At 36.9% G+C, this 15,417-nt stretch overlaps 1 protein-coding gene across 4 annotated transcripts in view; it reads right to left on the bottom strand.

The window, feature by feature from the left end:
* SLC16A7 (solute carrier family 16 member 7) overlaps positions 1-15,417 on the bottom strand; it is a 137,260-nt gene that overhangs the window by 55,851 nt on the left and 65,992 nt on the right. The window lies entirely within an intron of this gene.

Below are 15,417 nucleotides of genomic sequence, written 5' to 3'. Positions count from 1 at the left end.
AAAGGCTATTAACAAAGGGATATTTTAGCAGGCAGCAGATTTTTGAGCAACTGTCACTGGATGATGAAACACATTTATTCGTACAGAGAAGCCAAAAGTTGCCTTCAGGGAGGGAAACATGTCTTGGCAATGGCTACTAGAAAAACCTTATTAGGTATACTGTCGCTTTTGCAGGTCAGTGATCCAAGCAACTCAGGTTGCATTTAGCAATTAATCACAGATGGCAAAGTGACATTTTGGGTCAGCTAATATCAATCTACCTAACTTCATAATTGCCTGTGAAGTGTGAGCTGACTTGCACCATATGAGGAACTAGCTTACAGTTAGTTCTATTTTATATAGACAGTAGAGTATCGCTTATCCAACATAAATGGGCTGGCAGAACGTTGGATAAGATAAAATGTTGGATAATAAGGAAAAGCCTACTAAACGTCAAATTATGCTATGATTTTACAAATTAAGCACCAAACATGTTTGACAACAAATTGATAGAAAAAGAAGTTCAATACACAGTAACATCATGTAGTAATTACTGTATTTATGAATTTAGCACCAAAACATTGCAATATATTGAAAGAGCTGTGGATCTGGTCAGGAAGATAACTGTGTTGGATAATACAAAGCATTGGATGAGTGAAGGTTGGACAAGCAAGAATCTATTGTATACCAATATATGAAATATCTAAAATGTACCAAATTTAACAGGAACACATGGTAGCAGCACTGCCAGTTTAAACAACCCAAAAGTTTAGATGTTTCATGCTGGATAAAATAGCTTGATTTAAGTTATACTTATAAAACTACAGCTCCCATGATTCAATTGCATTGAACCATTGCAGTTATTTGTGGCACTAAACCATATTAATCCTACAGTCTACCCTAATTGCACCCCCAGTGTAAGAGCTGGCCCCTTTATTTTACTCCAGAGAAAATTGAAGGCTCCAACATGGATTAGGATCATAGCTATGGAAAAGAGGCCCTGATGTCTTTCTGCTACAGTCCTGATCTGGGCTATACCCACCTGCAATTTATATTATATATTAACAACCCATTAAAACAATAATTCCCTAATTTTCAACATAAACTGCAAATGCAGTGGGCCTGGTAAGGACCAAGACTATATTGTGTCAGAAAAAGAACTTAGATTTCCTTGCCAATCATGCTAGAATCCTATCCTGGATTGAACCTCTGGATTACTTTTGTCTTTAAATATTTACTTTGGCATTAAGAATGCAATTACTACTTCACTTAGAAATAATAGAATTGCAGTGTAAGAGTACTCTGACACCTATATTTACAGTGGCTTTCCTTTACATTCTGAGTATAATGCACATAGGTTGTATTTAATTATAAATCCCTTAAGAGAAAACACATCTAAACCGCAACCTTCCTCTATTGGGGTGTTTAAGCTTGACTGATCATTCTTTGATGTGTGCCATCTTTGAATAAATATAATTTGATAACTGTATAACAATTGTGGAATCTGCTACTTTGAAAAATTACTAAAATCAAATAATGTAAAGATTTGCCATTTGGAAACTGGAATTGTAAGGGGGAACAAGCTTGTTAAATTGCATTGCAGTTCCTTTATGCACGCCCGTTATTTGATACACATCCTGTTTTTCAAGATAGATTATGTTCCAAAAATTAAAATAAAGTACCAATACATCAGGCTCACAATCAGCCGGAACTCAGGCAACCAAAGAACTCTCAGGCAACTGGCAAAAAATTAAAGAATATACATATATATTTTTTTAAAAAATCCATTTTTATGATACAGTTATAACAACTGATATAATACAGTTATAATAACTGTTACATTAAAATATGTTTATCTTTATTTTACTCCTGACATAAAAAAAATTAATATCAAGTCAATACAGAGTTTACAGTATGGTATGGTATAGTATTAGGCCTATTTTAATAGTAACTCTCAGGCAACTAGAAACTTAATTTATCTGGCATGTACCAATCCACATAGGTGCTGGTTAACTGAGGGCACTTCCAGACAACATGAAAATGCATGTTTAATGGGGGGGGGGGGTCTGACAAAATAAACCCAGGATCTGAGAGCAGGTCCCCACACAGACCTGTGGGTCCCAGGATTTCTTTTCCCGCCGTCCTCACAGGTCTCCTCTCTCTCGGAACAAGATAGAGGGTAGACAGGGGACATCCCGTGAAAGTTTTTTTTTTTTAAAGAAATTAACTCTGTTATGCACTAAATCATATATGAAGCTCTGTTATGAAGCTACATGTACACTCCATAAAGCTACCTTTGAAGCCTGTTTGGAAATGTTAGCAGGTCTAGAATACAGTGGGCAGAAAACTGAATGGCCAGCTACATGGAACATATAAATTTGCTTTAAATAGCTTTAAATCTACTGATTCATTTCTGGGCATAATTCAAAGTGCTATTTATGACTCATAAAATCCAAACTCTTTGATATATCTGTCACACCTTATGAATCTGCCAAAGTCTTGAGATCCCCAAAGGAGTGCTTTCTTTTAGTTCTACCACCATCAAAGGCCCATCTGATGATAAAATTTGTGAGAGAGCCATTGTTGCAGCTGCTCTTACAGTGTGAAACTCCACTCAGTGGAAGGCTAGATTCTTGTCCCATCAAGAAAGCTTTTCTATACAAAAAAGGTATTTACTGATTAAGTAAGGAGCCATTTTTTATGTTCTGTTTTCAAGTTAAAGTATGATCCTGTTTTGTTTTTTGTTTTTGTCGTGTCAGAAGTCACTTCTGTTGTGAGAGAATTGCCCGTCTGCAAGGACGTTGCCCAGGGGACGCCCGGATGATTTTGATGTTTTTATCATCCTTGTGGGAGGCTTCTCTGATGTCCCCACATAAGGAGCTGGAGCTGATAGAGGATCACCCGCTGCTCCCCGGATTCGAACCTGCAACCTGTCAGTCTTCAGTGCTGCTGGCACATAGGTTTAACCCACTGCGCCACCGGGGGCTCCTGCAGCAGTGAATGAAGATTTATCAGCCCTTTTCTACCACATAGCAACTTTGCGACAGGTTGACTCAAGGAGTCTCAGCTACCTGTCACAAAGCACCTTGTTGCTAAAAAAGAGCTGCATATGTTTTTGTTCAGCATTGCCCTCCCAAACGCCTCATTGGAGAGGGGGGTACCATCAAAGGGAGCTACAACAACTTAGCTTCTTGCTTACAGCTATGTTTCCTGATGATGCATAATCTCAGCCATTGTTTTCAAAATTTCTTTTTTAATGCAGATTTTTGTATCTATGTGGCTGTTGTAAATTGCATTAAATGGCAATATAAATTCAGTGAGTGTGTGTACAATGGGGAGGAGGGTTACAGTATTTTTCTGGGTGCAAAACTGCAGTTCTTTGTAAACAACCTTTTCATGTTTTTCATGCGTAAAATCCTTTCTTCCATCACACAAGGGCTTTTGTGCAAAAATCATCACCAGTTTTTCATGCATATAAAATCTCTTCTTGAAAGTCATGAACACAAAGGTGTTGTGCACACCAAAAAGGTATGTGCATTGTGTTATGTAGAATAATGCGATCTATATGCTTTTAGAGTGTATCGAATTTGGAGTTGTTTGTGTTAATGTTTTAAATGGAATTATATTTCTATTCTTTCAATGACGCTACTGAAGAAGGCCAACTCTGTTAATGGCTGAAGTATGTTGGGCTTTTTTAAACAAATAGAGCAAGTATTTATCTTTCAACATGTAGAGCTTTATCTGAAAATTCACCTTTTCGTACATACTCATCAGTCCTCTTCTTTCCATAAAAAAAAATGCTATTTCTAAAAATACATCTTTTTGTGCAAAATTTATGGTTTTTATCTAAAAACATTAACCGAACCCAAACTTGGTGCGTTTCTCGAAACAATGAAAAAGTGAGAGATGGTGTTCAAATTATGTTTGTTTTTAAAAAACTATTAGCATGAATTTTTTTGCAAAAACCTTATGTATATTTCTGTATTTCTGTATTTTGTGAACAATAAGTAAATAGTGTGACATTCTAATCTCTGTGTTCTTCTTCAGCATGCCAAAATGAAGTCAGAAGAACAACCATAACGAATAATTCATCTTGATATCATGTACTATAGTTTCTAGTAAGTTGTGCCAAATCTGCTTAGGGGGCTTGTCTGCAAATACTTTGTTAAAATTCCCTGCTTGCCAATAGACAAAATCTACTCCCAATACAGTAAATACTTTGTAAAGAGAAACTCTGAAAATGTCCAAGTTTTTCATGCATAAAACAAATAAATAAACAAACCCTCCACATTTTATCACATATTATGCAGATAACTTCACGAGTTTTGTTGCTGTTATTATTGATCTGTTTGTTGTTAATTTATTTGATTAGCATACTTCCATGCTTCCTCACAGGGGTTCAGGGCAATTAACAGACTTAAAAATCATGAATTGCAAATATCTAATTATGTACATCAAAGCATTGCAAAGAATCAGCATGAACAAAAATGGAAGAGCAGGAGAAATGAAACACTTGCAGACCCAAAGTTTGTTCAAACAAATAATTTACACTACAACCAAATTTTGATCAAACAGAGTTCCAAATCTGAGGTTTCAAAAAGGTTCTACCTGTAGTATGTCTACAGACCATGAGACATTCATTAGTCCCCAAGCAAAGTCTCCTCTGTCAATCTAAAATCCTGAAGAGGTTGATACTTGAGTTATGAGCCATTTAGGACTTTGTACACAGATGTGCAGGGGATCTGGAACCCGTGGTCCAGCATTCCCACTGCAGAGATTTCAAAATTGGTGTAACAGACCTGATATGCATGTGTGAAATGTCTTCTATTGCTCCCTGTTAACATTTGTTCTGAACTTTCTCAAATGAAGTAAAATATATAGTGCATTGCAATTATCCAATCAACAAATTATCGGAGCATGAGTTATGGTTGTCAGATTATCCTAGTTCAGCAATAGTAATAGATTATAGATCAGATTTAGCTACCCATAAGCACTTTTTGATACCAAGATAGCTGGTCCACCAATGATAGCTCTGAATTTAAGATTTCTCCCAGATGAGATCCTGTTTTGTCAGGAGCAGTACTATACTATCCAAATTAGGACACCAAACTAATTTTCAGACCTGGAAAACACATGTTAAAAAAGCTTAAATTTCCAGGCTTCATCTTTTTAATTTCTATTCAGACCAATTACTTATTCCAAGTAGCTGTCATATCTAAGGCTTCTAAGAAGTCAAAGAATCAATGGGATGGCACCCCCTCTTTATTTCCTGAAGAAAGCAACCCGAGTTGCATGGTTGTTTTGGTGTTATGATTTGTTCCAGTCACAATACAATTGATCAGAAGTTTTGGGTCGCAAATTCAAGCAATGAATTCAGATATTATGAAGGGAGTTCCACTATTAGATGCTATTGTTACAATGTTGGCTTGTTTAAAATTATCTATCACATCTTTCAGGAATTCAGAATGTAGTAGAAGATCACATTCAAGGAGGAATGGTTTGGGGCATCTAGCTCAATTTGGAGGGAGGTCCTAAAGAACTGGAACTGTGCAGTAGATCTTTAAAGTTTTATATCTAAGAGAGCTTTTTTGCTGATAATCATTCTGGACATTTTTTTTTATCAGAAAGTATAATAACTAACTATCAACTAGCTAATTTCATGGGAAAAGGACTACAACCTAAATCAGCAGAACTGCCAGTTTAGTAATGAAACTGTTGTAACACAATGTTTTTATCCAACTTCAATTCTTCAACAAAAGAAGAAAATCCCAAAACTGATCATAGATCTCCTCCATGGCACTTGCTTTAATAGGGTCAAATGACCTTGATCTTTACAGTTCAACTGTTAGCTGTTATTACAGTAGAAAACCTGATCCACTTATCAGTCTATTTTAAACATTCTGATGATTTCCTTAAGTCCCCCTCCTTCTTCACCAGTAAGCGCGCTTACCACAACCAACAGCATTTCAAAAGGCTGCTATTAACATTTAAAGAAAGTAGATACATCCCAATGTGATTTAAAAAAATATATTAGCATGACTTTGGCATAAAAGTGAATAAAAACTCAGAGGTACAATCCACTCTTGAAATCTATTCATAAAAATGGCAGGATTTCTTCAATAGCTAATCTTATTACTATCCTGAAAATTGTGCTGCACGGCTTCAGTGGCAGGATCTTGTAACCTGACACAATAAACTAAATAAAAATGGCATTAGCCTACTGGGAAAATTGTTTATCTAGCCTAAGTTCTTAAAATATAAAGAATTCATTTGAAGTGTGCATAAAATTCCTCAAATATTATTGGGTGAAAGGCATACATGGAAGAAAAAAAATCTGCCTGTATTCATATTTGCAAGGTGGTGGGAAGGATGTTTAATTACTAAAGAATTGACCTACTACTAAAGTACTAAAGAATTGACCTACTAATATATATACACGAATTACTTACAAAGAAAAAAATGGTTTACTCTCTCATTGTGCAGCCATTGTAAAAAATTGTACCCAAGGAGAATTAAACCTACCATAGCTGGGAAATAGTGTGCTGGTATTTGAGCACATGAAAAGATAGGAAAAGCCCTGCTGGATCTAACCAAAATCTTGTCTAATCCAGCATCCTGCTTCCCATTGTGAACCAACAGATGCCTGTGGAGATTTGATGACAATAACTTCTTTCCCCACCATACTTCCAGAGTAAAAGGATACTGCTTTTCTGAGGGTGAGAAATAGCAATGTTAGCTTTTGCTCAACATCATTTTTAATGTGGCCAACTGTCCCCACAATGGCTGACTAGATACTTATAGGAAGCTCACAGATAGGACACGATTGCACCATCTATACATTCCCTCACATTTAGAGGCATCAGATCACAGAACTGCATCAGTTCTCTTAGGCAATCTGGTCTAATCTGTCAGCACATGAAACCACTGTTAAAGTATCCCTATAAGGTAAACATCCAACTTCTGTTTATAAGCCTCCAACAAAGGAGACCTCACTGCCTTCCAAGAGAGTCAATATGAACAGATTTCATCATGTGGAAGTTTTTCCTAATGTTTACATGGAACCTCCTTTATTGCCATTGGAATATGTGTGTTGGATTGAATTCTACTCTGTAACTGCAGAAGACAAGCTCACTCCATCTTCCAGATGAAATCCTTACAGATATTTGAAGGTGGCTCTCATGACATCTTTCAGTCTTACCTTTTCCAGGTCAACATATGAGTCCCTCAGTCATTTCTCATACGGTTTGGCTTTCAGTATGTCACTGAATTAGCTTTGGCATTAGGCAGAACTGAGGTACATCTTATGAACTCCCTGGCTATATGTTTCTGTTGGAGGACTAAGGGATTTACATCATGTTGCTTGTCCATCATGCTATTTGCCATGTATGCTACTTTGTTGCCTGCAAATGTTCTGGGGATCTAGAGCCCAGTTCTGAAGTCAGATTCAACTGCTAGCTAACCAGCTTTTGTATATGGAATTGAAGATTGCATTGGGCAACAACACTTATTGGGTCAACACAGAGTGATCTATGGGAAGATATTATGGTACAATATAATAAAATGATTGATGGGGATGGTAATGATGATGATGATGACAACCACAATCATATCTTTTTACACCTCAAATTTCTCCAGTAATCTTGAAGCAGTGTATATGTCTCCCAGCCCACCCCCCCACACTTTGATTCCAGAAAGATGGGCCAGGCTTTCAGTTTCAATACTCAGTGGTGATTTGATCTTGATCTTCCACAGTCCAACTCTCTAACTTCTACACTACATTGAGTCCTTAGAGAGAACCTGGGTTCACATCTCCAATCAATAAGAACTCCATATAAGACAGTTGTATAAAGCTAGAGTGAATGACCTTAGGTCATTCACTCTAGTCTTATGCAAACTGGCTTATTTGGGGTTAAAAGTGGGAACACTTGTGTGTATACACACACCCAATCAGCCCACTTCCTTTTTAAAAATCCCTTTTCTTGCATGTAGTGTTTTGCTTGTATTCATTTTGACTTACAGAACCTGAGTAAAAATGTTGAAAGTTTTAGAAGATGCCAGATTGGGAAAGGCTTCCTTCCTTTTGCCTAACATACACATAGTCTTTATTTGAGCAGACTAAACAGCTGCACAAGGTTTATCTCTTAGCCTAAGCTACTCCAGGGACGTTCAGACAGACAGTTGCTGTCTTAAAGTAAATTCATAAGTGGTAGTCACTAAATAAATAAATAAATGGATAGATAGATAAATACTATGCATATATGCTATAAAACCATACATATACATTTGACTTACATTTTTTAAATCAAAATTGTTGGCTACAGATTTTTTAAAAAATATTTCACTGCCCTCTTATTTCTGCAATGCTTTATATTTCTTCACAGAAAATGGCTACACAATATTATATTTTGTATATTTTACATCATTTTTAAAGAAGTGGCAGCACCTCAAAGAGTTCATAAAAGAGAAATCTAACCTAGTGAAAGTTGCATGGGAGTTGTTACTTAAGCTAGTTCCCTTCTAGGAGCACACAAAGGAAAAAGAAAAAGCAATGATGTGATAGATGCTGCTAACATTCTGTTGGGAGTAAAGTATAATTCTAGACTGAATTGTTGAACTTTGAATTGATAGTGTGGGTGGCTAGTAACTGTGTCAATCCCATTCAGCTCTGCAGCATTTCTATTTTAGAAAGTGTTAGTTGCTTTTGGCACAGGGCAAGAAAGTAAACAAGAAAGAAGGCTTTTAGATGACATCATTTTAAGCAAAACATTCTGCACATTGCTTGTCTAACTCACATTCTTTCCTCTGAAGCCCATGAAATGTAGCTTTTATTGATCACCATTAGCTCAACCCAAAGTCAGCTTGTGCTAGGATTTAATGCAACTGAGTCTCATCAGATGGGAATATGCTCCTTTTGGGTTCTCTGAAAACAACAATCCATTTGCAGTTTTTACATCTCTCCACTGTCACATGCAAAGAGCTTTATAATCCAATATTTGTTGGGTAGGAGGGTGGGAGTTGTGAAATAAGTTATGCCAGGTAAAACCCAAAGGCTGAAATATTTCAGCAAGAAGTTGTATGCAACTCACCGATCAATAAAGTTACTCATTCATTAAAACTATACTCCACCAAGCAAAGGTTAAGTACCACTTCCTTCAGTTGCAGTTTGGCAAATCTTTTTAAAAGCTGAAAAGTATTTCATTTTAGTCATGTTAGCCTGAAATATCAGCATGCAAATTAATGTTCTAATACCTTAGAGATTAACTGAGAGAACAATTTTGGTAGCATAAGTTTTCACAGACTAACGGCTCATCTACACTAGGCAATTTAGCTCAGAGCAGCCCTGGATCCAACACATTCATGCAGAATCTGGGGTCAATGTTCAAATGATCCAGAACTGTATCAGATCTACTGGGGCAGTCTCTATATAACCTACTCCTGAGTGAAGGCAAAGAGCAATGCCACCAATGTCTATTTTGGATAGCTAATTGTGCTGAATTGGACCTGAACCCTCTGGCCAGACTTCCCCAAAGCCATAGGATACTTTGGACTTAAAAGTATCCTCCATGTTTCCTAAAACAAGGCAAAGTTGGTATAAGCCTTTAAAAAACTCTCACAATATTTGCCAAAATAATTGTGAGTCACCTATGCACTTTAGCGTATGGAGTATACTGGCAAACTTATCCCATTGCTGCTATGGTACATTTTAAAGAACAACCATGATAGCCATGTTAATGTATTTTAATAGTTTTATCAGGATATATGTCTTAAAGTTAATTACATTATTAGTTGTATATTTGATTATTCATATTCTGTTTTTCATTCTGATCTTAATTCTCTTTTGTTATAAGTTTGTGGTTATTATTTTGCATTATTTTGAGGTGTTTGCATTTGTTTAGGGCATTGAATGTTTGCCTTTTTGTCTGAATCCCCTCGGGGAGAGAAGGCAGTCTATAAATATATTTATTATTATTATTATTATTATTATTATTATTTGAAACACAACAAGATGAGTCCACAGCAGACACTCTGCTGGCTATTGTATTGGATCACACGTCGAACACTTCTCAAGTGTCTAGGATTGTGTGATATATCAGCGAATAATGCGTGCAGATCCCAGTAAGGTGGCCTTCTGCAGCTGGCAGATGGTAATTTTGTCAGCGCCGATTATGTTTAAGTGCAGGCCAAGGTCTTTAGGCACTGCACCCAGTGTGCCGATCACCACTGGGACCACCTTGACTGGCTTGTGCCAGAGTTTTTGCAGTTTGACCTTTAAATCCTCATATCGTGTCAGCTTTTCCAGTTGTTTCTCTTCAATACTGCTGTCACCTGGGATTGCAACATCGAGAGTCCATATTTTGTTTTTTAACACGATCATGAGGTCAGGAGCATTGTACTGTCTGTCTGGATTCGGAAGTCCCAGAGTAGCTTGACGTGTTCACTCTCTGTAACCTTTCCCGGTTATTATTATTATTATTATTATTATTATTATTATTATTATTATTATATAGGAACAGCCAGTTCAGGGTGTGTTTGTGAATGTAGACAAGTCTTTGGTGTACTTCCTCAGATATATCTGTAAAAAGGAGACTATGCTACCAACTTCTTTCTTACAGTAATGTGCTACAAGATTCATTTGCATACTAATTTTAGATAGAATGCGCCCTACATTTTTAGATTTAAAATTAGCAGAAGAATAGCTAGTGAAAACAATTGCACAACAAAACAGGTGAGTCATATGTCCCAGGAAGTATAATAAATCAAAGATTAAATTCTATTGGAACATGGGACAGAAAGAACATCAATCTGGGCAATGACTTTGTTGTCAGTTTGAGGAGAAAAACTTAATCAAATTCATAAAGAAAAGGCATGAGTCATGTTTCTCCCTAGTGGCATTCAGTTCCCTGTTCATTTAGACAGGCTACAGCTACAACTAGGTTTCTTTTAAAATTTATAGCAGATAAGCATGGCGGGGGGTGGGGCACTTGTCCTTATATTCTCTCCCATTGATTCAGGTCATGTATTGGCTTCACAGGAACTCTGTCAAGACTGGGCAGAGAGATTGTTTTTTTATGCACAGCCATCCAAATAAATATCTGATTTGGCTGCTTACCAAAATCTAATAATCTATAATGTATTGGCATGATTGGCAATAATTTTTATAACTTGGAATGTGTGAGAATGTGCATGCATGTGCATGGGCAAATCACGTGTGATTTTCCTGCTTCTTGGCAGGGGGTTGGACTGGATGGTTCATGAGGTCTCTTCTAACTCTGTTATTCCATGATTCTAGAAGTATTTCTAGTTGGAAAGAGTCACTCTGCTATAATCAAGTGAGAAGTTTCCCACATGCTCTGACCGTAAGTCAAACTGAGCCAAAACAATGTAAATACAACATGCACTTTGGTTCACATAGTGCAGTAATCATGCATTCAAACCATTTTCTTTGCATATTAGTATGGAATGAAAGTAGGTCTAGCATTCATTGGCTAGCTTTCTGTTAGAGGCACACACATTAGCTGGAATATATCTTTGGGGAGGCACTGTGGGGGTTATTATTCCCTCCCTCCCTTTGCAGTATCCATCCAAAGCCTCTATTCCAAATTGCTGAACAGACACTGAAGCCCCCCCCCCCCCCAAACATGGTCTCATGCTTCATGGATAACCAGCAGAAATTATCCATCCATGTACCTAGACACAGATGATGATATCAGCACTGAGATCTATCAGAATCGTTCAGGGACATAGCCACCTTAATTTTGAAGAAACCTTAATTTTGTCGAATGCCGCTTTTAAAATATGTTACTATAACCAATGGTGTGGACTTTTTGGAGGGTTTTGAAGTCCATTTTTTGTACAATGCCATTCCAGGTACTATTTGCATGCACATTTTTTCATGAAACAAATAGTCTTTTAGAGAGTTGAGCATTTTAAGGGCTCAATGAGGACATGAAGGAATCTACAAAAATACTATGTAGCCACATACATAGCTCACAGGCCACATTTTCCTCATATTACAGGACATTTTTCTAACTCTATAGTCACTGGTTCCCAAACTTTAGTCCTCCAGTTGTTTTGGACTTCAGCTCCCAGAAATCGCAGCCAGCTTACCAGCTGTTAGGAATTATGGAGGCTAAAGTACAAAACACCTGGAGGACCAAAGGTTGGGAACCACTGCTATAGATCATCTATTGTTTCATTATTAATAAATCTTGTAGCAATGTATTCTTAATAAAAATGCAAATTTTATGTGGAAAACTTAAGAACAATTCCACTGACTGCTTTTTCCACAGAAAATGTGGAATTCCACATTGTTTCATATCATTGCATTTAAGTAGTGCATAGTTATCTAGTTAATAATATCTTCCCCAAATGCTCCTTATCTAACATGAACCATTTCTGAACAGGTATAATAACATACATATAATTTATCACTGTGTATTTCCTTCCAAGAAGGAAATATTTGAGGCCACCAACTTCAGAAAAGCTTTTGATAAGTGTTCTATTTCCCATCAGATTCAGTGTAGTAAGCAATATGAAACTTCTGACCCATAAACATTGACCAGTAATCTTTAGATGCTTTTGACAGACTGTTGATTGGGACTGCTTTCCTGGTTAAAACTGCTCCACAAGAGATCATTCTGTTTCAGGGCACAATTCAAAATGTTGGTTATAACCTATAAAGCTCTAGACCAGTGGTTCTCAGTTTTTGGTCCTTCAGTTGTTTTGGACTTAACTCCTGGAAATCCCAGTCACCTTACCATCTGTTAGGAATTGTGGGAGCTGAAGTCCAAAACAGCCAGAGGACCAAAGGTTGGAAATCACTGCTCTAGACAGTAGGGCCCAAGTTTCAGGCTATCTTAAGGAAAGTGCTCTCCCATATGAATTTGTCTAGTATCTCAGATCAGTGAAGAGGCACTTCTCTTTATTCTCCCTTCATCAAAGTCTTATCTGGTGAGATGTCGGTGGCTCAGAAAACCCTTCCTGGGTGGGACAGAGTGGACCACCCCTTGTTGTCCACCCATTTAGAGGAAAAGAGTCTTAGGAAGTGAATTTTTAGAAAGGAAGTGTTGTTAACACTGGGTTGTTGTGAGTTTTCTGGGCTGTATGGCCCTGTTCCAGAAGCATTCTCTCCTGACGTTTTGTCCACATCTGTGGCAGGCATCCTCAGAGGTTGTTGTTAATACTGCTTTGTTCTGCTTTTTAACATTTTAGTGAATATTCTAAATGTCTTAGTTTAATGACTTTTCAATGATATTTGTATATTTTAACCTGTGTAGTATTTGTTTTAATGTTGTGGCTTGCTGTGAATCTCAGCTCAGGTAGGTAATGGGGTGGGGAGGAGGTAAGAATGAATGAATGATCTTCTTGACTTGAAGACTTGGCAACAAACTGAACCTCCTCCTCATATGAAAGCACAGTCAAAAATAGTAAGTTACATTACATGTATTTGATTTCCAGATAGGGGAGTTGATCTGCATCTCTTTATCTGGTCCTCTATCATTCTATGCCCCTCCCTGCTAGGACTGGTCACTGATTTGTGCACACTAACCATGTTTCTCAGGAACTATAGCTGAAACATTAATGTGAAGTGGCACAGCATGAATATAAATGCCAGTGCACTGGAGCTATATGTGTATGGACCCTGATTAGCCCTAATTAAGTACAAGAGGCCCTATGATCACACATAGTACATCACTCCTAACTGCAAATGCACTATCATTAAGGGTTTCCTCACATAAGCATAAGGAAGAGATGCTAGGTTGCCTGACAATTGTGTATATCAAAATACAGGAGGTATGGCTGACAGATAATAAGGAAGTAAACATTTCTCATATTTCCACCAGCATTTAAATTCCAAATTGGGCTGCAAGATATTCTTCCTCATCCTGTCCAGAAATCCCTATATGTTTTCATACTTTCCCCAATTCATGTGTACACATTTTTACACTTCTTTGCAATTTTCCCATTGATGAAAGTGTATTTATAAGAATTTCAATTGCAGAAAAAATTAGATGTATGTTTGATATATGTTTACTCATGTGTAATTCATATAATGATGGCCCAGCCATAGCAAATACTATTTGTTAAATCATTTCATCAACCATGAATTGGATAGATTTTCAGTATTTATTCTCAAACTCTTATGGGGTCATTACTTTTTGCCTCACACATTCAGTGAATCCATGAGTGTACCTGTGTGAATGTCATCCCAAAAATGTGTGCACAATGTAACAGAATGCACCAATAAACTTGAGTGGGAGCCACTGCAAGGAAAGGTTAACCTGATTTCAGGATGCATCCAAAGAAAAATACAGGAAATATAGTTATGGCAAATATAGTTATTCTATTTTAAAATTTATACCACTTCAGGCACTTTACATTTGTAACAGCTGTTTAATGACATCACAAGATCCAAAACAGCAGAAGAACAACTAACCCAATAAAGATAGTTCATGTTACATAAACTGCTCACACTTGAGTGCACACCTGTCTAATCCTGGATGTGAAAAAGTTGGTCTGGAAAAGACATGTTCACAGCTGCATTTTTAAATCTTTAGTATGTTGCAATAGATGTAGGTGTGGTTAGATGGTATAACTAAAACACATTTCTTATAATTTCAGGTGACGCATCTTAAACTTATGTGCCTTCTGGCAAAGGCGTGCTCCAAGATTGTTACTTGAACATTAGAATTCTTATAGCTAGAATGCCTCATTTATTGGAACAGTTATAAAAGGTCTGGAATCCTCATTAATCCTTACTTTTAAATTGATTTATAATTGTGGGATTATTTCTAATTGCATTTTTGCAATAAAACCTTTAGCCATGTTTTCAGGTTTACCTTTTCACCATCATTTATTCTCATGCTATCATGCTATCAGTAAAAAATGGAAACATAAGTCCTTATATATCTATAATATCTCTATTATAATTTAACTCAGACATGGGCAAGTTTTGGAAGACCACATTAGCTCTTCAGTTGACTGGGGGAGATGGGCTATTCCTCAAACCCATTTATTTTTTACCTGAAATTGTTTCTAGGATATGGAGGCACTTTTAGCATGTATGTGTCTGTCTGTAAGTCTGCTATGCTTTAAAACAGTGGTTCTCAATCTATGGGTCCTCAAACATTTTGGCCTTCAATTCCCAGAAATCCTAACAGCTGGTAAATTGGCTGGGTTTTCTGGGAGTTGTAGGTCAAAACACCTGGGGACCCATAGGTTGAGAACCACAGCTTTAAAAAATCATATCCTTTAGAATTACATTAGGTTTTTAAAGTCACTTTGGGTCCTACTGTGGCACAAATATAAATGAACAAATAACTTTTTTCACAGTACCCAAACTTCAAGTTTTATTCAACGGAACCAAAACCAAATTGCACCTTAATTCAGATTTCTATTCTTTCTCCTCTAGAATGTACACTTATTACATTTTCATGC

Source organism: Anolis sagrei, chromosome 5 (assembly GCF_037176765.1).
Source record: "Anolis sagrei isolate rAnoSag1 chromosome 5, rAnoSag1.mat, whole genome shotgun sequence".
NCBI lineage: Eukaryota > Metazoa > Chordata > Lepidosauria > Squamata > Dactyloidae > Anolis > Anolis sagrei.
Note: the sequence above shows the minus strand (reverse complement) of the source record. Positions and strands in the feature narration are given on the sequence as shown.